Source organism: Ammodytes marinus (assembly GCF_949987685.1).
Source record: "Ammodytes marinus genome assembly, chromosome: 5".
In the NCBI taxonomy this organism is placed as follows: Eukaryota; Metazoa; Chordata; class Actinopteri; order Uranoscopiformes; family Ammodytidae; genus Ammodytes; species Ammodytes marinus.
In genome coordinates this window covers 24,181,736-24,205,856 of record NC_137234.1, presented here as the reverse complement: position 1 = coordinate 24,205,856, position 24,121 = coordinate 24,181,736, and the positions used below count along the sequence as shown (strand labels likewise).

The 24,121-nt window shown below is 42.6% G+C and overlaps 1 protein-coding gene across 10 annotated transcripts in view; it reads right to left on the bottom strand.

Annotated features, from left to right (window-relative positions):
* The window catches only part of mical3a (microtubule associated monooxygenase, calponin and LIM domain containing 3a), an 86,984-nt gene that overhangs the window by 56,676 nt on the left and 6,187 nt on the right, over positions 1-24,121 (bottom strand). For 9 of the 10 annotated variants that reach the window (XM_080027957.1, XM_080027961.1, XM_080027962.1 and 6 more), the window contains exon 1: positions 6,661-6,784. The exons of the other annotated variant lie outside the window; for it this stretch is intronic. The gene's annotated coding sequence lies outside the window, so the exon portion shown is untranslated. Of the gene's footprint in view, positions 1-6,660; positions 6,785-24,121 lie in introns of those variants that run through there. 10 annotated transcript variants of the gene reach the window in all.

The window sequence follows — 24,121 nt, the reverse complement described above, 5'->3', positions numbered from 1 at the left end:
TAGTTACAGAAGGGCCTAAATCCATCAGGCAACACCAGCCTGATACTTGGTAACAACTGTTGGCGCTCACTCGTCTATTGGAGCACAGAGACATGGTTTATTTATCGCAAGGATCCAAGAGCTTGGACTTCAACGGGTGCGCCGGTAATGGGGAATGGTGTCCGCTCACTTCCACTTCCACTGTTAGCCCGCACAAAGCTGAGAAAATATGACAAAATCACAAGACCAAAGGTTATATTTGAGTAACAAAATGTCTTTGTCAGTGGCCCCATGTTCGCAAAAGATAAATGGTTATTTTTAGATATTACCTTATAATTGTTAACCATTAACCTACAATGATTTGGATAAGTGTTCATTGGAACTTGGTACGAGAAGGGAAAGGATTTGAGACAAGAGCCATATCACGTACACGGTGGAATTTGTGAGTCACCTATAACAACCATATGAGCTGTTTAACAGCCATGCGAGAAATACTGTTTGACATTTACAAATGTGAAAACAATAACTGCGAGTCCACTCCTATGTCTGTACTGTATTTATTCCATAACAATCTATGACAGTCCTGACACACACAGAGGGAAAAGCACGATTGCTCGCCACTGCTTTAGCGTTCAAGGGTCAGCGGGCTGGTAAAATGTAAACAGTCTCATTGGCTTGGTCTCAGGAATGCACTTGTCACACTGGCCTACTTCTGACCTGCGAGGTAGAAGAAGGAACAGCCAAGAAGCAAGTATTTAATCCACAGAAGAGAGAAATCACCAAAGCAAATAGACTGAGCTGATACTTAGTAGGCATACACGCAACTTCAACCAGTGGCTTTGTTGTTGCTGTTAGTTACAATGCCTTTCTGACTCAACACTCAGGGAAACGGCAAATGAGATCATTCAGTAAATGACACACAATTGAAGGGGTACATGGTAATTGTTCCTTACAGTGGGTGCTTGCTGTGGAACAACACACTCAAACACTTAACAGCATCATGCCAGTAGCATCAAGTTACATCTCGCCTTTTAAGGAATTGCTGCAGACTAGACCTGCTACAGTAAAAATGCATGTGGGTTTGACATCATCGGGGGGGGGGGAGCAACCTTCTGATGAGTCAAGCACAGCAACAACAGAGCTCTGGGCAACCTGACATTTGGGCTGCATCGAGCGAATCATGACACAGCAGGAGCCACCTTTAGAAGACTTCCTTCCTTCCTTCTGTCCTTTCATCTGGCAGTGTTTACCACATCCATGGTACTTTGCGGGGTCAGAGCCAGGCAGGAACTCACTCTCTCTCTCCTCACCATCTGAGAGGCGTTCAGCGAGGGGTTAGAGAGCTTCACCGACCCTTACCTATGCACATCAACGCTACCTTCCATGGATGCAGCAGATGCTATCGATGGAAGTTAAAACATGCACAAATCTAAATGATGTGCAGTTTCAGGGTGCCCAGTTGGTTGAGGGGGGAAGTTGACTTTGTCACATAATTTAAGGGAAACATAATTGTCAAGGGTGTTTTTCCTCCCTGACAGGACCTGTCTTCACACAGGATGGAAGGATGGGACTACACTGGGTATGAACTACTATAGAAAGAGAACGGATTCTTCATCATGATTACATTGCAGCATTAAAGCGTGCGTTCACACCAAAAAGCGATGCTCGCATATTTATTTACATAGGAAACCATTGGTTGAGGCGCGATGAGGCGTTACAGGGGATTTCACGCTTCATGGCCTGTAACACCTCATCGCTTGAAGTTGAAAATATTGAACTTTTGAGGCGATGAAGCGTGACGTTTAGCCGCGATAGCCAATCAGCTTGGAGAACGACCGGATGTCACTGACATCGGCATGGAAGACAGTGTACAGAGGCTGAGAAAGACAGAGGAGAAAAATGTCTTTGCGGGGGCAGCTGGTGCTGTATGACAGCTGCTCGGGGTTCTACAAGACGGAAGCTAGGCACGTTAGAGGCGATGGATGCAATGAATCAAAATAAACCAAAACATGATCAAGCGGCGCGTTAGGGGCGTTAGATACGATAGCCATAGTGAGCATCGCTTTTGGTGTGAACGCACCTTAAAGGCCTACTTCACCGGTTTGAATATGAAGGTGTATTGAATTCTGAGATCCTATGTAGTATAAATATGCAAAAAAAAATTAAATCGGTTCATCCTAGCCTGAGAGAAGGCAGTGTTTTTTTAAACCCTATATTTCTCTTTCTCGTGACATCACAGAAAGAGAAATGTAGGGTTAAAAAAACGTACTTTATATTACTGTGATGTCACAGTAAAAGACATCACAGTAATATTTACAAAGTAAGTTTTTTTTAACCCTATATTTCTCTGCCACGAGAAAGAGAAATATAGGGTTAAAAAAAACACTCTTTCTGCCTTTTCTCAGGCTAGGATGAACCGATTTTAAAAAAAATTGCACATTTATACTACATAAGATCTCAGAATTCAATACACCTTCATATTCAAACCGGTGAAGTAGGCCTTTAAGAACTGGATGTTTTAGTGGAAATAAAACAACAATACACTGCTCAGCTAACCTAGGACTGGATATGATATGATATGATGATAAAAAAATCTTTACAGTTACACAGGGGATCTAATTGTTCATTACATTATCAATATACGTTTGGTTTGGCTAATCCTTTAAATTTAAAACCTGTAAAATCAAGATCCTTCATCATCACATTGACATAATAATCACCTTTTAAATCATCTTTATCAGAACTGTAAAAAAAAAAAAAGGCAAATCATAAAGGATTCAATGAACGTCTGACCAATTCCCTCAACCCCGTCCTGCAAGCAACACAAAACTATCATTCCATCTAAGCTAAAGCTAACGACCCAATGTTGCAGGGGATGCTACCATGGAAGTAATAAAGGGATGCTACACACTGAAGGTTACTGATTCCAGTCTGACCCAGCTCCTCTTCAGGAAGCCAGACTTCAGCCTTCTCCAGTTGCTTAAAGAGCTGAGTCAACCAGAGAGCAAACATCCTCCTCCCTCGCTGGCTCTGCTCCACATCCTGATATCTTACAAGAGATACCGTGAGTTATGAACACACACACACACACACACACACACACACACACACACACACACACACACACACACACACACACGGCTCAAAAGAGGCAGCACATCCCAGTTGACACCCTTTGACCTTGGAGAAGATGTCCAAAGTCTAGCAATGAAGCTGCTGTAGCCTTAAAATAAGAATTGTGGATGTAAGGCAACAAAAGGTCAATACCACTGATCAATAGAACTAACGCCCCAGCACTCCACTGAGACAAGATAAAAAGTCTTTGTCCAGAGGGAAACGCCTGTCAGGTCAGGACCTCTCCGCTCCATTTAGCCACAGACTGACTCCTGCTGCTGTGAGTTGATGTACAGTATCTCACAAAAGTGAGTACACCCCTCACATTTCTTCAAATATTTCATTATATCTTTTCATGGGACAACACTGAATAAATGACACTTTGATACAATGTAAAGTAGCGTGTTTACAGCTTATATAACAGTGTAAATTTACTGTCCCCTCAAAATAACTCGACACACAGCCATTAATGTCTAAACTGCCGGTTACAAAAGTGAGTACACCCCTGAGTTAAAATGTCCAAATTGGGCCCAAAGTGTCAATATTTTGTGTGGCCACCATTATTTTCCAGCACTACCTTAACCCTCATGGGCATGGAGTTCACCAGAGCTTCACAGGTTGCCACTGGAATCCTCTTCCACTCATTCATGACAACATCATGGAGCTGGTGGATACTGGAGACCTTGCGCTCCTCCATCTCCTGTTTTAAGAAGCCCCAAAAATGCTCAATAGGGTTTAGGTCTGGGGACATGCTTGGCCAGTCCATAACCTTTACCCTCAGCTTCTTTAGCAAGCCAGTGGTCGTTCGGAGGGGTGTTTGGGGTCATTATCATGTTGCAGTACTGCCCTGCGGCTCAGTTTATGAAGGGAGGGGATCATGTTCTGCTTCAGTATGTCACAGTACATGTTAGCATTCAATGAACTGTAGTTCCCCACTGCTGGCAGCACTCATGCAGGCAGCCCCAGACCATGACACTCCAACCACCATGCTTGACTATAGGCAATACACACTTGTCTTTGTACTCCTCACCTGGTTGCCACCACACACACTTGACACCATCTGAACCAAATAAGTTTATCTTGGTCTCATCAGACCACAGGACATGGTTGCAGTGATCCATGTCCGTAGTCTGCTTGTCTTCAGCAAACTGTTTGTGGGCTTTCTTTTGCATCATCTTTAGAATAGGCTTCCTTCTGGGACGACAGCCATGCAGACCAGTATGATGCAGAGTGTGGCATATGGTCTGAGCATTGACAGGTTGACCCCCAACCCCTTCAAGACCTGCAGCAATGCTGGCAGTATTCATACGTCTATTTTCCAAAGCCAACCTCTTGGTATGACGCTGAAAACGTGCACTCAACCTTCTTAAACTGGGCCACAGGGCAGTATTGCAACATGATAATGACCCTAAACACACCTCCAAGACGACCAATGCCTTGCTAAAGAAGCTCAGGGTAAAGGTTATGGACTGGCCAAGCATGTCTCCAGCCATAAACCCTATTGAGCATCTTTGGGGCTTCTTAAAACGGGAGATGGAGGAGCGCAAGGTCTCTAATATCGACCAACTCTGTGATGTCGTCATGAATGGGTGGAAGAGGATTCCAGTGGGAACCTGTGAAGCTCTGGTGAACTCCATGCCCAAGAGGGTTAAGGTAGTGCTGGAAAATAATGGTGGCCACACAAAGTATTGACACTTTGGGCCCAATTTGGACATTTTTTCTTAGGGTGTACTCACTTTTGTTGCCTTCAGTTTAGACATTAATGGCTGTGTGTCGAGTTATTTTGAGGCGACAGTAAATTTACACTGTTATACAAGCTGTATACTGACTACTTTACATTATATCAAAGTGTCATTTCTTCAGTGTTGTCCCATGGAAAGATATAATGAAATATTTGAAGAAATGTGAGGGGTGTACTCACTTTTGTGAGATACTGTATGTATGGCCCAATCTGGGTCAGCTGTAATATAGTGCTGTTATTCTTGTTGGAGGTCAGAGTGAAGCCAGTCAGACAAAGAACTAAAAAAACGAATCAGTTCCATGTATCGAATGGAGGCACGCGTCGGTAAGAGATTTTGATGCAAATCTCCAACAATAGGCAAAAAAACTGTTGTCAGACAGTGTGTGTGTGGGTGGGTGTGTGTGTGTGTGTGTGTGTGTGTGTGTGTGTGTGTGTGTGTGTGTGTGTGTGTGTGTGTGTGTGTGTGTGTGTGTGTGTGTGTGTGTGTGTGTGTGTGTGTGTGTGTGTGTGTGTGTGTGTATTGGACAAATACATGTGGAGCTGAGCAAACAAACAACACAACACAAGACGGTTTAAAAGGAGAGTCAGCAATTTTAGAGAAAGCTTGTTGGCCAAATCACTTTTTGTCAAAATCAGTGAATATCTCAGATCTACCTGTCCTGTACTTTGTGTGCGCTGAAAATAAAGACAGTGATAACACACAGCTTAGGCTCTTTTAACTAGTATGTAAACAAAGTGTTGGCCTAGGCATAGGTAAACAAAGTGGCCCACAGTAGCTAGCTACATGCCCTTTTACAGAGCCTAGGCTGTGTATTGAAACTGGATTTCTTTTCACCCCACACACACACACACACACACACACACACACACACACACACAAAGCGGATTGTGAAGAGATATTCACAGATTTTGACAAAGTGATTTTGACAACAAGCATTCTCCAGAAACGCTGACTCCACCTTGAAGCAGCAAACATCAACACATGATTATCTACAAGTGTGCCTGACTGCGGTTTGTGACTTAAATGAGAGAGCATGAAAACAAGAAGCGGGATTCAAAACGCATGAATATCCTCATGTTCAGTCAGTCCACCAGAGAGGAAAGACACGGTCAAGGTCACACAGTTTAGTTTGCCTTCCACTGGAAAAGTTGCCACACTGATACAGAGCGGGCTACTGACATCTGCTGTCCTTTTGTGACTCAATCATTGCTTATGTCAAAATAATGTATTGGGCTGAGGAATTGTTCCAGACAGTGAGCAAACAATGCCATAGCAACAGGTATTATCTCCTAGGAGACAAATGAAGTACAGGTTGTACACACGCATAGTAATAGGCCCATTATTACTTTTTCACAAGCCCAGATGCCAAGGCAAATCTGAATTAGCCTATATGTGCCATTATCGAATGCATAACATCCAGTGGATAGGTGTCAATAACATATAGACTCACCGTGGGGAAAGGGATTTTAGACTAGGCTACATAAAGTTTTCCAAGTTGAGGATATTTCAACGCAAGTGATCGCTCTATCCGTGCCGACCTGCCTGCAAACCAGCTGAACCGAATCAAATGCAGTGTTGGCAGATGCCCATTGATGCACCATTACAGCACTGTGCGTGCGTGCACAGTGCAGATAAAAACGTCAGATTTATTGTAAGCCCGCGTAGTTAGGATCGTTAAAAGCTGCTCTATCAAAACCGTCAAACCGTGACATTCCCAAACGTGCTGAGGTGCAGTCCGCGGATCTAGGGGAACGTGAGAAGGAGAAGAGAAAAAAATGCACCGTGTTTGTCAAGCGACCGGGAGGAGGGACTTGCCAATTCCTACCTTTTGAATCTCAGCGTGTTTACAATCCACTCGTATATGGCGGGAACAAATCCATATCCGTGTGAAGATCCCGATCTGCAACTTAAATATCCACTGTACGGTTGTATTGTTTAAGTGGGTAAATGCTTGTTAGGACCAGAGCAGGGGAGCCTCACGGCAGAGGAGAAGGCGCAACTTGAAACTGACAGAGAGGGATCGGTCTAAACCATACGCTCGTCAAGGAGGGGGGAGCGGACAAGTCCATGTATCAAAACACGTCACAGAAGCACCGTAAACGTGTTCAACGTTACTTTAATTCATGATAATACAAGACATGAGCAAACTCTGAGGGGTAGTATCGAGAGAAAAGAGTATTATTTTGGAATGTATCTGGGTTTGTTTGAAAATGCAACGTGAGAAACCCCCACCGCTCCTTGGACTGACCCTGCGTGTTTTAACTAAATTTAATCCGATTGGTCTCTTCCAACGTGACGCAGCAGCTCTGTTGCCTTCACATGGTGTCAGACACATTAGAACCGGTTTACACAACAGAGCAAAGCGGGCGGGATTTGACATGGTGGCAGCAATTCATTCAATAGATTTTCCTAAAAATCTCTCACTTTACTTAAAAGTTTTTTTATCTTGATTCTGTGTGTGTGATGTTGCACCTTCAATAAAGGCTACTGACTTGACATGACATGAGACGTTTTTGGTCAGTTTCAACAACTGATGCCCCTGAAGATGCATTATAATTAGCCATATTACACAGAACAATGTGCCATAGCAGCCCAGTTGATTTAAATAAGATCATATTCTGTGTTTGTTTAGGTACAATGAGCAGTGTTTGTGGCAGCCAGCATTTCCACATGGCCTCTGTTAAAGAAATAGGCAGCGCTGGGGGAAAAAAAGGGATTAGTCCTTTAATTGGCTGCGTTACATGCAGTTGTGGAAGTAATTCCTGAGGTCTTAATGAGTTTGATGCATCCTTCTCAAAGTGTCTTTTTCGACTAGAGCCTATGGATGCTATCTTGAAATAAATATCATTTTTACATTGAATTTAAAAGTTTGGTTTCCAACAAAGTGCATAGGCTATATGTGTGTGGTTTTAGAGGGGCTGCAGTTTGCCTCGGTGGAAAACCACCTCAGATAAATTATAAGTTTGAAACAATCGCTTTCAAATGGCAATACGTCACATGGAAAACAAAAGTATAATGAGTAGGCTATTTGGTTGCTTCCCACACACAGAAAGATGCATCACTGATACATGGCTTTGTTCTGTCTTAAACACAACACAATCAAACACTGACACTGTTATACACAAACAACATAGGCTACTGCAAAAGTAAACAGCCTGAACAATCCAGACTGCAAATCTAAAGAACCTATTAGACACTGTAATGATAATCCCACTGTAAGTGCCTCGGCTAATGCAAAGGAAAGGTCAATGACATGTGGGCCCCTTTCGTCAAAAAATAAATAAATCCACTCAACTATCAAAGTCACTGCTACTTCAAATGTACCACTCACTGCCAACAGCTGGATCACACAGTCTCACAATGTGACATGCTTATAGATAAAGTTCATTCGCTTTGATCAGTAAAGCCTCTACAGAATACAATGCTATGCTGAGCCCCTTTTTCGGGCTGTACTGGAAGGAGAACAACCCCTTCTGCTACTATCAGCTGCCTGCACATTACACAGGCCTCCTGGGGCATTCTGCGAGGTGGACACCTTTCTTGTGACCTCCTGTACACTGGACAGATAGGCGCGGCGTGTGGCTGGCAGACACATAGGCATTAGTTATCCCTAGATACTGTGTAAAACTTCAACTTGCATACAGAAGTGTGGAAGGATCAGTGCACAGGGATATTTAATGGGATTACAGAGAACCAAAGAGATAGAAGGATATGTATTTAATCAGGCACAATGTAATGGGCAGATACAGAGGAAAGGTTGTGTAGGGTTGAGTCCGCAGCAACATGTTATTTGCCTCAAATAAGTGCTGTGCTGCAAGTTCACGGGTAATTTCTATGACTGGTAGAAAATGGAATGATCATTATATTAGTGCAGCGCCAGCAGACTTGCTTATAATGAGGGGGTTACGTAATAATTTATTTTAGGCTGGTAAAAAAAAAACTAAAATATTAAACTTCTCACTTCCCACTGTGGCACCTTGTGAATTGGGCCATGTGATGCTGCATACCTGTTTAAGTGCATACTGGCTCTATAATTTCTAGTAATCCAAAATAAGTACTTTGTTACCTTTGTTAGACATTTATCTTTTCTGACTGAGTGAGTTGGCAAATAATACAAAAAACTTTCTGCAATTCAGGTCATGTGCATATTCAACACAAAAATACAGCTCTTTCGCATGTAACTGAAAGCATATTGTCACGTCCATCACATTATTGACATTATGAGGTTCACACCTAGTTAATGAATAAAAACAACTGACAGGACTTGCAGTGTTGAAATGGTACCGTCTCCACCACTGCTACAAGGCCATTCCACATATGAGGTCTCCGATGAGAACAAGCTGCCCTAGTTGGATATGTACGGATTTGCTAATTGAGCAAACCACAGGGGGAGGCATGATATCAACTGTGTCCCTTGTTTGAAAATGAAAGAGAGAGAGAGAGAGAGAGAGAGAGAGAGAGAGAGAGAGAGAGAGAGAGAGAGAGAGAGAGAGAGAGAGAGAGAGAAAGGAAGACAGACTTGGAGGAGTAACAATGAAGAAAAAGAAAGCACTGCCATCATCAGAGTTAAAACAGAATGGCCCGCTGCCAGATCAGAATACATCATAGAGAGAGTTTTGCCTTGTTATGAAACCGCCTCTCATTGCACTGAGCGCCTCGGTTCCCACCACGCCTCTGCTGTTAACTAACTGAAATATGACTGAGGAATCGGTGGAAGCTGACTGAAGCATGCAGACAATGGCTGTTTGCCTACCTAAGGTGAGGCACGCAGCTGCACACATTGCCAACATAACAAAGGAATTACACATGATGTCATCGCGCAAGCCTTCAAAGGCATCTGCCATATCACGTTATAAATAAACACAGGTGGACACAATGGAGTGAGTCAGACCTCTATGCATCCAGACACAATGAAGTAGGATGGAGGAGGATAGTCAAGGCAATAATAAGCACTTACGGCACAGTCAGAGTCAAGACAAGCACAAGCTGACGGTCCAAAAGGTATTCCTATGTCTGGGGATTTTATTCTTCTCTTTCTATCTCCTTATTCCTTCCCTCCCTCCTTCCCTTTCCCAGTCTCTTTCTGTCTGTCAATCTGTCTCTCTCTCCTCCTCCTGCCTCTTCCCCCACACTCTCTCTCTCTCTCTTCTCACCAAAGCAAGATGCTGCCTGGACCAGTGCTCGTTGTCATGGCAACCCAGATGGGGTCTGTCACGTGACCGTGTCTCCCTGGGTGCTGATTGGCTGAGCACTTGGAAGGAAGGAAGGAAGGAAGGAGGGAAGGAGGGATGGGAGGAGGGATGGAGGGAGGGAGGGAGGGAGGGATGGGATTGTGTGGTTGGGTGGGTGGTGATGTCACAGGCCCACCAGTTCCCAAATGGGAGGGATCTTCACTCAGGCTGCAAGCACACACACACACACAGACACACAGACACACAGACAGACACAAAGGGCTTCTTTTTAAGGTGGGGTTGAGGTTGAAGTGGAGCTATTAAGACAGGGTGATGGATGGATTTACCAGACTTGACTGACTGACCGACTGACTTAGTGGCATTGAGACTGACTTAAAGCACCACCTCTGACTCTGCTGATCTGTCTTGATGTCTGAGCCTGGCTCTGGCTCAGCTGCTCCCTCTCATCTAAAACACACTGCCGCACTCCAAACTGCCAAGGGGGCCAAGATGCAGAAATAACAGCAGTGTTACGAGACATGCGAGAGCACTCATATGTGGCAGCTTGACCCTACTGGCCTATACCACACTTCAACCCCTGCTACAGGGGCTGCAGGGAGCTATTTATTATGGAGCTGCTGCAGAAAGCAGACAGAGTGTAATTCACACAGTGATATTCCTACCGCATGCAAAGGAAAAACAGATAAACAATTGAGCCTTATAGGTCACTGAGACCTACAAACCAGAGGCAGCACTGTTTCTGCTCCTGCTGATAACAAGGCAATGACTGAGATGTATTTCCTGAATGAAAAAGTGACTGAGCTTAACACATACACTGAGCTTTATGTGCAGTGTCTAAAAATACCAAAGCCAACTCAGCACCGATAGGCATGCGCTTTACAGCCCATGTGCTATGATTGCATAATGATAACTTAAGTGCCCCCGCTGTCGAGCATTTAACTAGCGTTTTACAAACTTTGAAAGCTGATGGAAAAACTTGGCACAAGAATTGCAGCGATGAAAGCAGCATTGAGAGTTTTGAGTGAAAGAAAAAAATGTTCACTGAGGCAATTAAAGATTTCAGAAAGACATCCGGGCTGTTTTACTTTTTTACACCCCAATTGAGGGAAAGTATAGGTCTCAGTCAATGACACGCTTATTCCCAGCGATGGCATGAGTAATCATGGTTCAGGCTTGACGTCCAGACTGTTGTGTGAAGGTCTGGGATCAGTCCAGTTCTGCCAGAGATGAGAGATGTTCTTGTTCTGGGAGAATCCGGTGTTGGGTGTTCTGAGCTGATGTCATGTGTCGCTTGTCCAATGTATTGAGCCAGAAATATGTCTCACTAATCCTGCTTTGACACAGTTCTAAAACTTGGTGGCTATCTCGTTTTTTTTTCTCTCTCTCTCTTTTTCGCCTCTTTTTTTCTTTACAGTGGAAATGTTAAGAGTTATTTGTGTGTGTACCCTTCATTTAAAGGAAATCTGATCAAAAAAATAGATGGACATGGACAGACATCCAGACACCTGCCATCATTTTGCGTGTCAACACACACAAATATACACCAGCTAAGACATACACAACTTCCTCTTGCCTGATTTTTATGATTTTTATGTTACAAATAAGATAAACCAAACTATCAGGTTTAAATAAAAACTACACCAATAAATAAATAAGTAAAATCTAAAGTAGCTAGTTTTGACAACTTTAATATGTGTTTTACAGAATTCAATTTGCTCTTGATTATTCTCTCATCCCCAACTACCGTAGCACAGACGCCTGTCTGAATGAATCAGAAAAGTAGCTCAAACATCGTGGTCCAAAGGCAACTAGGCCTATGCATAATGCAGCCATTTTTCTTCTAATGCAATAACTGGGCAGTGAGCTTCATTAATAAAACATGCACTGCTGTCTCCAAAGCCTTCCATTCTACAAAGACCAGCAGACAGACAAAGTTAATATCACCTTTATGTGTGTGCATAGAGTGATATTCACTCACTTCTCACAAGTTCCTGTCCCAATCGCACGAGAACTGATGTAGGAACAAATGTTGATCATCTACTTTCTTTCTTGCTCAATTTGATAAGAGAGAGATTTAAAGCTCCCATATTATACACTTTTCGGTTCTATTATACACCATATTATATGGTCTTAGTGGTCCCTAATACGTTTTTCTTTAATTGTTTGCTGAAAAAAACTTTCAGATAATTTATTGTACTATGCTGATGTTCAGCTAATCTCACAATGGCCTATTTTTTAAAAAAGAGTTGCAGGTCCCCTCGTAAATATACAATCTTTGAGCTCCCCCCGCCCCCTGTCCGGAAGCGAAGCCAGATACGCCTCGCCCTCTGTCTGTCAGGGCCGTGGACCAATAAGAAATAGGGGTGTGGGCTGCACAGTGGAAGCTTCTGGCTTTACGGTTTGTGAGGTCAGAAAAGGGGATAATTCTGACTGGAGTGTTTTTGGGGGGAGGGGTGGGGGTTTCAGAAAAGGGGAGAGTGAGAAAAGGAGAGATTGTTATTTTTTTTGATATTTTGGCAGTCTCTAGGCACACCGTGGACGCATGGATATGTTGGAACACATTTAAAAAGTGCATTTAGCATAATATGGGACCTTTAAATAGTTAGAATGATCATGATAAATTTCAAACCAATTTCAAACAGTCAATAAATGTAATGTCAGTGATTATATTCAGGTTGTCACTGGCATTTTACACCAATCCTATTAAGTTTTATGTACAACGCATAGTCCATCTGCGCCCCTCCCATTTGCTGTGAGCATGAATAGATGGAGGCGCGAATGAGAGTGCTTAATGGGTGATCTCATCATGTTCATAGTCTGTCATCAGGAGCCTGTCATGGGCCAGTGATCACAATGGGCTACAGAGGAGGAGGAGAAGACAGAGAGACAGAACAGGGCTATTACTGGTCCTGGGCATCTGACATTTCCTCCTAAAATACTTGTTCACCAGTCTTTTATTTTTTTGTCGATGATGGCCATATTACACTGCAATAAGTGCATACTGGCGCACACACACACACACACACATGCACACACGCACACACACACACACACACACACACACACACAAACACACACACACACACACACACACACACGCACAACTGAACCCAGCAAATCCTCACAAATTTAAAACTATATAATTTCAGAATTCCCAGTAAGCGCACAGCAAGGACAATCACCGATGCAGGCAGAATGAGTACAGCTCCGGAAGGTTATTACTTAGTTAAAACAGGAGATAAACACAATATGAACCCTCTCAGTCCAAACTAATCATATTAAAACAGGCCTTCCCAGAACCACCTCACTATTTTAAGCAACATGAATCCCGCCAGTGCTGTAACTTGAACATTTAATTTCCTCTAGAACCAAGAGCACTAACCCTGTGTAAACACCACTTAGATGAGCTCCAGTCAGCTGCCCCTAAGTATCATGGGTAGAGGGAGAAATAAGGAGAAAGCGAGGCGTAAGTGTGTGTGTGTGTGTGTGGTGGTACGAAGTCAAACAAGACGGTGAACAATAGGTACTGTGTGGAAGAACACAAATTACAATGGCCAACAGGAGCAGAGGAGAGAAATGTCAGAAAGAGAGAGATCAGATTCCAGGGGTTATGGCTGTGTCTACGGTCAGTCTGAGCTGGTTCTATATTTAACTGTATGTGTTTAGGAGACCTCAGGCCGGGGCTGTGTGAGGACTGAGGACTGAAAAACAGAAGCAGTGGTCAGGGTGCGGCCACACTGGACTTGTTTCTCACACTACTGGCCGTTTATTGTCCCGGGCCTTGAGCTGCTATAGCATGGTAGGCTATAAATCCAACCTTTCCTAGGAAAAGGGGTCAAAAAGGGGTCAAAGGTCACGGCCACTTGTCCCCGACCCCTTCCCGATCCTTACCTCCCAGCCTAAAAGGGTCTGTGACTGAGGTGTCTAGGGGTTAAAGGTGTAGCAAGCTGTATACATGTCTGTATTTGATCTGCTCCAAGTGGTTCCCTTATTGAGCAGTGCAGGTGTCCGATCAAATCACTTTGTATAGCCCAATAACAGCTTGCCAACATTTACTACTTGTATTACATAACACACGCTGAAAACTGGTGAAAATGATGGCATTAGTTTTGCAGGTATTGGGTGAAAGATATGTGAGTATTGGGTAAAAGAATATGTTTGAACCAACATGATGCTGCTAGATGAAAACTGAAGGGATCACCAAAGTTATTGCAAGAGTGAGGGGGACATAGATTGTGTTCATACGACCTCCACCATAGCCAAAGTTATAAGAACACAAAACGGTGCATCACACGATAAAACCTAAAGCCTGAGAATACAAGAGCAACCTACTGTATATGTAGAATTGGTGTCTATGATACTGTGGATAATCCAGACCGCAGTGTTAACGGTTAAAAAGGGACATACTTAACGGCCTTACGGCAAATTAAAACCTCCTTTGCGTTCGGTCGATGGCAGAAGTCTCAGAGACACAAGTAGCATTTTATTTTTTTAGCTGAACCCACCCATTATTATATTCTATCCAATTTGTAATTTGTACATGATTCATATTGTTTTACTACAGAAAACTTGATAAAAGCTGCACCAAGACACCAATGTTTTAGTGATCACATTCACAGCGTACTTATCAGGAGGATGGGTCTTCCATAGTTCAGCTGAAAGAAAAAAAAACAGGATGTACAGGTCACTAATTCACTAATCAGATAATCTCAGTGAACACAGTAAGAGCAGGAGAGCCTTGAGTGGTCTTTGTAGGATGTCTGATGCACTCTCTCAGTATCGCTACAGCACTCAGTGGGTAACATACTAAAGAGCAACATCCTTTTACAGTATATTGTATTAAATCAATGCATACTCAATAGGCTACACATAGCACATAGAGTACATGCCTGTCAGCAGTTCTACACTGAGTTTTTGTTGTTGTTGTTATGTCTGTGTGTGTCTAGGACTTTGTCTGTATGAATTTTTCTCATTGAGCTCCAAGTACTCACCTTTAACCAACCTGTTCCTGACTGGCAGCCAGATCACAGCCCTTACCCTTGGGCTGGCACAAACAAGGATTTAGTAACCATGGCAATCACCTTTTCTTCCTGTCATGGCCAATATGAGAATCCAGAGAATATCGCCAAGCATGTCACATTTGTAGGCGGGATAAACAGCACAACAATATTATAGATATGTAGACCTTATATTCGGATAAAAACATATGGATTTTTTTGTATGTGTGTTGGGATACCATCTACAATTTCCAGTTTAGGTCTGTGAGGTAAATACAACACAGATGTGCTTACAAAAAGTCAACACAGACCTTTTGTGATTCAACAGGGCCTATAACCCCCATACCCAACAGCCCAATTAGCGGATAGTGAAGTCGCTTATTTAGTACCATTAAAGGTTCAGTAAGCGGAATGGTCAGTTTAGCTAACTTCCTGTCACTGAGTGCAGTTAGCGGTCCCCTCCCTCGTCCCCATGTCACCACATTAATGCTCTGCAGTCGTCAAACAGCAAGTTATCTAGCATCATCTCAAATAAGTAAGTGTGATGAAACATGATAAAAACCATCAAAACAGACATTGGGAAGGACTTTTACCTGCTCCGCCATAGTAGGCGCATAAACATTCACCCATCTGTGCTCTGCTCTGTGCACCGGCAGTGAGACGGGTGCCGGTTTGTAGCGTTCTCTCTTGTGATTGGATATCAGTTTCGGGATCCCCGAAAAGTTTATTTGCCGATTACATGCAGAGCGGTTGACTGAGAGATCGGCTTTATGAAACGCGCACACTATGTAGGCTAAGTGATCACTGTAGGAATAAAGAGCGATTTAACACTTATATTAACATAGATAAATCGCTTACTTCACCTTTAACATACAGTACATTAAACATATGCTTTTCGGGTCACTCTATAATGGCAGGCATATCATGCTGGATTCCCTTTTCACTCATATAGGCTACTGTGTGCCCCTACCACAGACACTAATCTTAACATAACTTAATCTTAATTTAATTGGATCAAGGATCAAGCCTGCTGTACTAAAGGAAGTACCAGTAAAATAAGCCAGACAAAACAGAGCATTAAATCATGTAATTGCATCTAAATCCAAGGAATTACATGATTTAATAACTTGAAATGACGTCACAGCACAAGGCTGTACTTCACCCAGGCATGAATGTTTCCGCGATGGTTCAGTTCATTTTCTTCATCTACAGCACAAGAACTCATGGTGGACGGAATGCAGTGAAACAGTGAACCTTTACAGCTGCACGTGATGCATATTAACCTCATTAAAACACTTCATTAGTTATGATAATGGATGGGTTTTAGACAGCCCAAGGGTCCAGTTATGTAAGGATAACACTCAAACTGATTAAACTCACGCTAACATGGTATCCTTTGTATTTCCTGCATTTCATTACAGCACATTTGTCTGGTCATATAGAGGTGGCTTACACTCCCTCCTGCTCAAAATAACAACTTAAAGAGATTTATTTCTCATTTATGTTTCAGAAAAAACTGTGTCAGTCTCATGTTGAGTGGAAATAAAAACACCACCAATATCTACGGACAGACTGGAGAGGAAACAGCTGTCTAATGACACCACTGGAAATCCAATCCACAGAATATATGCATACATCATTTTGTGTGTGTGTTGAAGTGCCTAAATTCTAATGTGTGCAAATATGTGTGCAAAATACTGTATTTTCAATCTAATATATTGCTATATATAGTGAAATATAGCAAAAGAAAATATCGGGTTGAAAATGTACCTGGTGTTTGGTTAATACAGCACCAATTAGCATCGATACATCTACTCCGTATCAATGGGTAACTGCGGGTACAGGTCACGCATGCAAATACTTCATCTTTGAACGTGAATTCTGCAAATTAAACAAAATAAAGGACCATCAGTCAGTATACCCTGCCCAACATGGCACAGAGGGTTTAGTTAAGTAGTCCCCTTATCATACCAATATACAGACTGCAAACAGAGTGTGCTTGTGACCACACTAGAATTTAAATTGTACTCTGCACTGCCAAGGTGCCTTTCTCTCTTCTGTCTTTCTCTCTCTCTCTCTCTTCCCCCCTTTGCCATGCACTTCATCCCTCGCTTCCTTTCCCACAGCTATGAAGTGTGCTGTATACTTACTAGCCGGATCAAACTAGCCAGCAGGCGCTAACTGTAATCTTCAGTGGGTAAACACAGTCCTGAGCAAACTTTTCATTCCAGCCAGAGACAATGCGGAGCTCAGCGGCGGGTTTTACACCATGACCTCAGAGCTCTGAACAAATCATTACACATATATGGCCCAGTCATCCACACTGAAAAAGTCTGCAGGCGGATTTTGTCCATCTGTAATCAAAAACCCGAGTGCCTCGCATAAGACAACATAAGCCGTGCTGAAGTTCTATTTTCTTATTTCGCATCAAAGCTGAAGTGTGCTTGACCCCATGTTGACCTTGATTCATAATGTGAAAACGGAGCCAGGCGGTGCTGTTTATCTAACGTTAAGTGTGTTGGGTTTTTTAAGCTCCCACACTTTGCATTTTATTTACAACTCATACGCGGGGCAGATGTTGACCCACTGGTCATTTCACAACGAAGCTGAGGTCATGGCTCCTTTTTTCGAGTCTTGAACTCGATACGGAGAGGCCATGATGGGATGGTCACGTTCTGCAGCCTTCACAATGAGTGTGTGTGTGCGCAAACACAGCCCCAAGGACAGGCACCAAATACCCCTCTGTCCTTACATAGAGACCATAGACAAACACACACACACGGACACACACAAATGCAACACACACACACACACACACACACACACACACACACACACACACACACACACACACACACACACACAGAAGACTGGGAGAGAAGAAACATTTACACAATATTGTACCCTCTGTAGCTCTCATAAACACTGTGTTTTACTGTGCCCTGCATTAGAGAAAAGTCAGTTGTAAAAATGCCTAGATACTTGACAAACACTGGAATTGTGCCAGTTATAGTTCCTGTAATGGATAATTTTCCTTCTCAGATCCCTTCTGTGCTGCAAGACTACAAAGCAGCCTCCTGCTGTCTGCCCTCAGGGCCCAAAGTCAGTTTCTGGAAGTTGATAATAACACAACAGGACATGTCTGTGAGACGGGCATGGCTGGAGGGTTCAGTTATTCAAAACTTTTAACATACATGCACGGACAAACATTTATAGGTAGCCTCTTTTTGCTATAGCTCTAACAATAAACATCCCATGAATCTCACAACACCAATGCACTCAATATTCCATTCTATAGCACAGTGTATTAATATTGCCGATCCATTACTGGCAGTATCTGACAACCCATTATTGGTGTCTCATAGCAAGACATTGATCTGTTATTCACACTGAGGCATATTCTCAGATGTCACTCTTTTTGATGGTTCATAATTGTGAGTATTGCCAACCCAGTCTCACAGTGAAATGTGTAATAGCTACGTAAGTTGGTCCAGATCGCAGAGTGTGAGACTGGGTTGGTATTGCTGGCTGACTCAATGTTTGGTAGTGGTGCTGTAATGTAGGCCTACCCATTACAGTGTAGTGAATTGTAACCTACCGGATATGATAATCATAAAAATAGCTTCTCAGACAATAAAACAATAAAGGAAGCAACAGACATTATATCAAGCCTCATCACCTTGTTCTCTTTTTCTCACTGCTCGGCTTCTCCAAAATTTCTCACACTCCTCCTTCCTATCAAACCAGATCTCTGCCCTCTGTGTCGATGGAGAAGAGCAAACACACACACACACACACACACACACGCACACACACACACACACACACAAACTATCGGCTGCAGCTGTTCAAATATTGTGACACGTGAGATGTTGGCTGGCACAAAGAGCGCTTGTATTGAACGACTGGGACACAAAGACTAGGGAACACAGGGAGAGCTCATCTCTGCGGCCTGTCCTCGCTTCTACACCGAAACGCGTGACACACACACACGCACGCACACACACACACACACACACACACACACACACACCTACACACACAATCACACAATCACACAGCATTGTATTTTCTGTACAGGGTGAGAAATAGCCGCACATGCAGAAAAAAGTCTGCACACACCGAGCGCCTGCTACTGACGCCACTTTACCACCCACAGTCATGTAAAGCAAACATGGCAATCAGGGAAATCTGAGGCAAAAAGCCTTATCTACATAAACCGTGTTTCAGATAAACATGACATTGAGTATCAAAGGAAGGCAGAGTAGCTAATTGAATTTTCTTTTAGCTTGTGAAAGAACAAACAACTGCTTTTGTGCTGCCGTTTGCCATGCATTGTGTCGTCGCTCCCGCCACTTGTAGCTTCTGTCACAACCATAGATGGGCGATCAAAGCAACATGCTATTCTAAGCCTCTATCAAAATCGGACATTTAAGTCTCTCTTTCATCACCTGCAACTGAGCGACTGTGTTTAGATCTAAAGGGATTATCTGGGGCCAAAGGATAGAAACATTCAACTAATCACTGGAAACAAGATTGGGTGGCTAACTGTTTTCACCATCAGCAATAAGGAGTTTTTAGGGTAGAATAGACCAAGTGCAAATCCCATAGAAAAAGTCAAACTTTATCAGAAAAAACAAACAACGTCACTAGAGGAAAGCTAAGATATCATTGAAGTTATTAGAATTTTATCCTGAGGGGAACAGGAATGTCAGTGCCAAATGTCAGACTAATTTATGCCATATAGGAGACATTTCACTCAAGTCAGAGGATCACAAAAGGAATTGGAATAGAAGAGGAATCCATAGATTAACACTTATAGATCAGGTAAGACTGTGATAAGAAAAGACATATGTGTGGAATTAAAATACTTCCTTGTTTAGGCTACACAACTTCCACGCGGTCAACTCACAAAAATGCCCCTATTTTAAATGACCTAACCGAGAACAATGTGTGACATTTCCTATGAGAGTTAAGAGACCTTTGAAAAGCCTGAATGATGCTGGTACTGTGTTTCCGTTTCAATGATATAAGCCCTAAAAGAGAAAAACACGTTCCAGTCCAAGGCAAATGCTATGGTTACACGTCTGAGTTTTGGTTATAAAAAAAAATCTTGCGGTAGAATTACACCATAAAGAGCTCCACCATGGAGTCAAGAAAAAATCCTATAAACTTGGAACAATTAATTATGCACTACAGGCACGGACAATGTGAACATCAGATAATGTAAGCTTTGCGGTCATAGTGGGGGAGATGAGAGAGAGAGAGAGAGAGAGAGAGAGAGAGAGAGAGAGAGAGAGAGAGAGAGAGAGAGAGAGAGAGAGAGAGAGTCACGTCAGAGTCCAGCTATTCTGATAATCCCAGTGTTGAGTCATGACCTCACTGAAGGGACCTCGCATGGTGTATGTCAAGTCCGCTTTTCCTCCTGGCTTGATGAGGCTCCACAGACCCCGGGCTCCTCGTGAGGGATGGATGAAATAATACTTTAATCTGAGCGGCCTCTTTAAGGTTGCTGCAGTGTGCCTGTGTACACAAACCTTGAACAAGGCTCATTGAAAAAAAAAAAAAAAAAAAAAAAGCATGTTTCGATAGTGAGAAAATGCCAATTCAATGTTTTGCTAGCAGCTTTCAGTTATTGTTGTTGTACATCAGTCAAAAGGCATCTCTGTGACCATGTCAAGCCATTGTGAATTTTAGACTGATTTCATTTGAAAAGCATGATGTCTCCTCTTCTGAAATGATGGCTGTCATGAAGGTAAAGCAAATGATGTGTCATATATATTGCTGTGAGTCAACTTGGTATAATAAGAGTTGACTCATTTTAGCTGTTCGTGATGATGAATACTGTTAAGGTAAGAGATCTGTAGTGCAGTGAGCAGAGAGTAATGAGTACGAAAACAGTGATGAATTTTTAAGCAGGTCAACTGCATTGATTTCTTTTGCATTTCTTACGCAGAGTATTTTACGTAAATGAACCATTAGAATAGAACCAACGTTATTTGTCAGAAATGCAGCCATTGCACTCCGCTCCACTCTCAATCTACAATTCAGTGTATTCAGTGAATGTAAGTATTTGATTTAAAGCTAACACCAAATCTCATGATAGTTAACTCTGTTGTAGGGAGTCCTGAAAAGTGACTTCTACAACAGATTACCAAGCCATAGCTTCATTTTGCATGTTATTTTTATGGAAACAATGCCATACTGTATATACTACATTCCTATGGCATAAATGACATAAACAACGTTCTAAGAGATGAAAACTGAAAAATAAATAGTTACTACATCTTGGCTTGGTATGAGACAGGATACGCTCCTTTTGAGAAAAACTCCTTCACCCAAAATAGAGCAAATCTGACAATAAGTTGCAAATGAAGTAAATCAGGGCAAACTAATGGACCATCTTCTCTTTGTCAGACAAAGTATGCTAAAATATGATCTCAGCACACGTTTTTAGTAGATGGACAGTTTATTGGCTTGGCTGTACATTTCTGTTTAACTAAGAGCTTAGCTTTTGTTAGTCCCTGGAGATACTGATACTTGTGTGTCTGTGTGTGTCTATGAATCACTTTTGGCCTGCAGCTCGTGCCCTGACATCAGCTCTGATCTGTGACCTCATGTCTTTGTTTCCTCTCCCTCGCGCCCCGTCGTCCCACGCAACTTATCATTACAGTAAATAGGGAAAGGGAAGGTTGCTATTATCACCTCTTGAAAAAAATAACATCCTTGAATAAACCCGTATAAGTGAAGTGATTCCACCGAGCCATTTAAACATTCGCCACATGTGTGCATCTGTTGAAAAACCACAATTACATAAGGGCATCAGAATTTCCTTTACTTATCCACTTATCAGATAGAGGCTACACTGGCATTCCGCTAGATTGAATGCACTGGAACTTAATGACAGTGCATGAGTCCATGTGTGCAAGCTGGATGTCACCCAAAAGAACAACACTCATTTCAGCCCTTGACAGACATCCCATAATTTAAGCATACAAGAAATGAAATGAAATAAATAAAGCAGCTCATCTCTGTGGCGCCTCAGTATAATGTGTGTTACCCTGTCTGTTCTTCTTCTCTATCCCTTTGGCAAAAGAAAAGGAGTTGAGAGACAGTTATGTATACGGGGTAAGCAGAAGCAGGTAAAGTGGTGCACACAGCCCTGTGCTGTAGCCTGAAATGAACCCACTCTCCCCTCGCTGAGAAAAAAATAAATCCACAAAATCCAAGAATAAAGCAGCTCAACCACACCCAGAGCACCCAGCCACATTCAAAAGGACTTTACAGAAAGAGAATACATCTGGCCTAAAGAAGATTCCCATAGTCGCACATGTGGCATATTGCCCCGAACTCAACTCAAGCGGGTCAAAGAAGTGCAAATGTGGATTATGAAAATGGCATGAACATTCGAATATTATACTCTGCACAATCCCTGCTGTTCCCCCGGTCGAGGGCGGCTCACAAACAGCCAGCACCCTGTCTGTCTGTCTGTCTGTCTGTCTGTCTGTCTGTCTGTCTGTCTGTCTGTCTGTCCCTCTACTCGGGTGGTGAACCCGCATGAGTGCCCAGCTGGAATCCAAACCCCGTCAGACAGGCTTTCTTTAATCTGGTATTGATATGTGGACTCTCTTCCATCAATGCAGTCTACATATTCAGAACAGCAATGTCCCCTGCCCAAAGCGTATGCATGAGTCCACTAGTGCATTGTGTCATTTTAGGACGGTTACTAGGTTACATGAGTGTTTGTTTGTTACTGTTGTGATGAAGAAGATGTCCAAGATGTCTGGCTCAGTAGGAGATGTGAAACGTGTTATTCTCAGACATAACAAAGGACACATACGTCAGCCAATAGCCAAAATAAGAATTGAATTTGATTGATTGCTAAAAAGTCACTTATTACAAAAATATTTGCAGTCGACCACAAATGTTTTAATAGGATGAAGGCAATTTGTTGTTGATGTGATGGAGGAGCACTTGCTGACAACCGGCTCATGTGAATTTTACAGTAATGTGATGACTTATTGCAGGTTCCCTCTTCGGCCGTGTGAGCTGGGTGATGTTTAACATATTTCAGAGTTTGCAAGTTGCAACATCTACTGATGTATGGAAAATGTCCACGCCCTCGGAAGTTACTTTACACATTTCATTTCAAGCACAGGAATTTCTAAAACATGACATTGTAATAGAAAACAACATGACAAGATTGTTCACCATTTAAGAAACGTTGCAGGGTAGCTTCCATTTTAGTTGTTTATAGGCCGCCAATTATGTTCTCACGATTTCAACCACATGCTCAAAATTCCCTCGCCCCAAAAATACACTGATAAAATTGCTCAGTGGCCCATTGCCGGGCCCTCAAGGTGCCCAGTGATATTTAATATCTCTCTCATTATAACTAACTACGGTATTACTACTCAACGTTTGTTTATATCGCATAGCATGACGACTCTGGTTGTTGTGTGACTGACACAGCGCCTGGCTGAAAGTTGATCCCGGTGGGATTGGGAAGAAGAAGAACCAAGGAGACAGCTGCCATGAAGCTTTTAGTCCTGTTTGGACTCTCTGGCCTCTCTGTGCATGTGTGTGTGTGTGGACATTTATCATATGTCCAAATGTGTGTTGCTTGCATCTATTTATGAACATCTGACCCCTTGCCTGACCTCATGCCGACACCCCTGGAGCCTATGTATGTGTCAAGGCGTGGGAACTCGCTCCTTCTCACTCTTCTCAAAGTTCAGGGCAGCACAATCACACACACACATGTACTCGTGTAAAGTACATGCACATAACGATGCAATACAGAGTCAGTAATGTGCACACCTAATCACAAGTTACTATCCACTTTTGGAATCAAATATCCTCAATCATTTAAAGCTGTCTGTCTCCTTTCAGTCTCCCATCTCCTGAGAAAAATATCTGGCTATTTATTGACTCTATCATGTTAAATGTTCACCAGCTGATTCACTTTATTTGGTCCGCTGTTAAGTACATTGTATCATTTAAGATATATACAGTATATATATATTTTTTTTTTACAACTGCCTCCTGCAGCAACCCGTTTGATAATTCTAGTATTCACTGATCAATTGTTATTCTA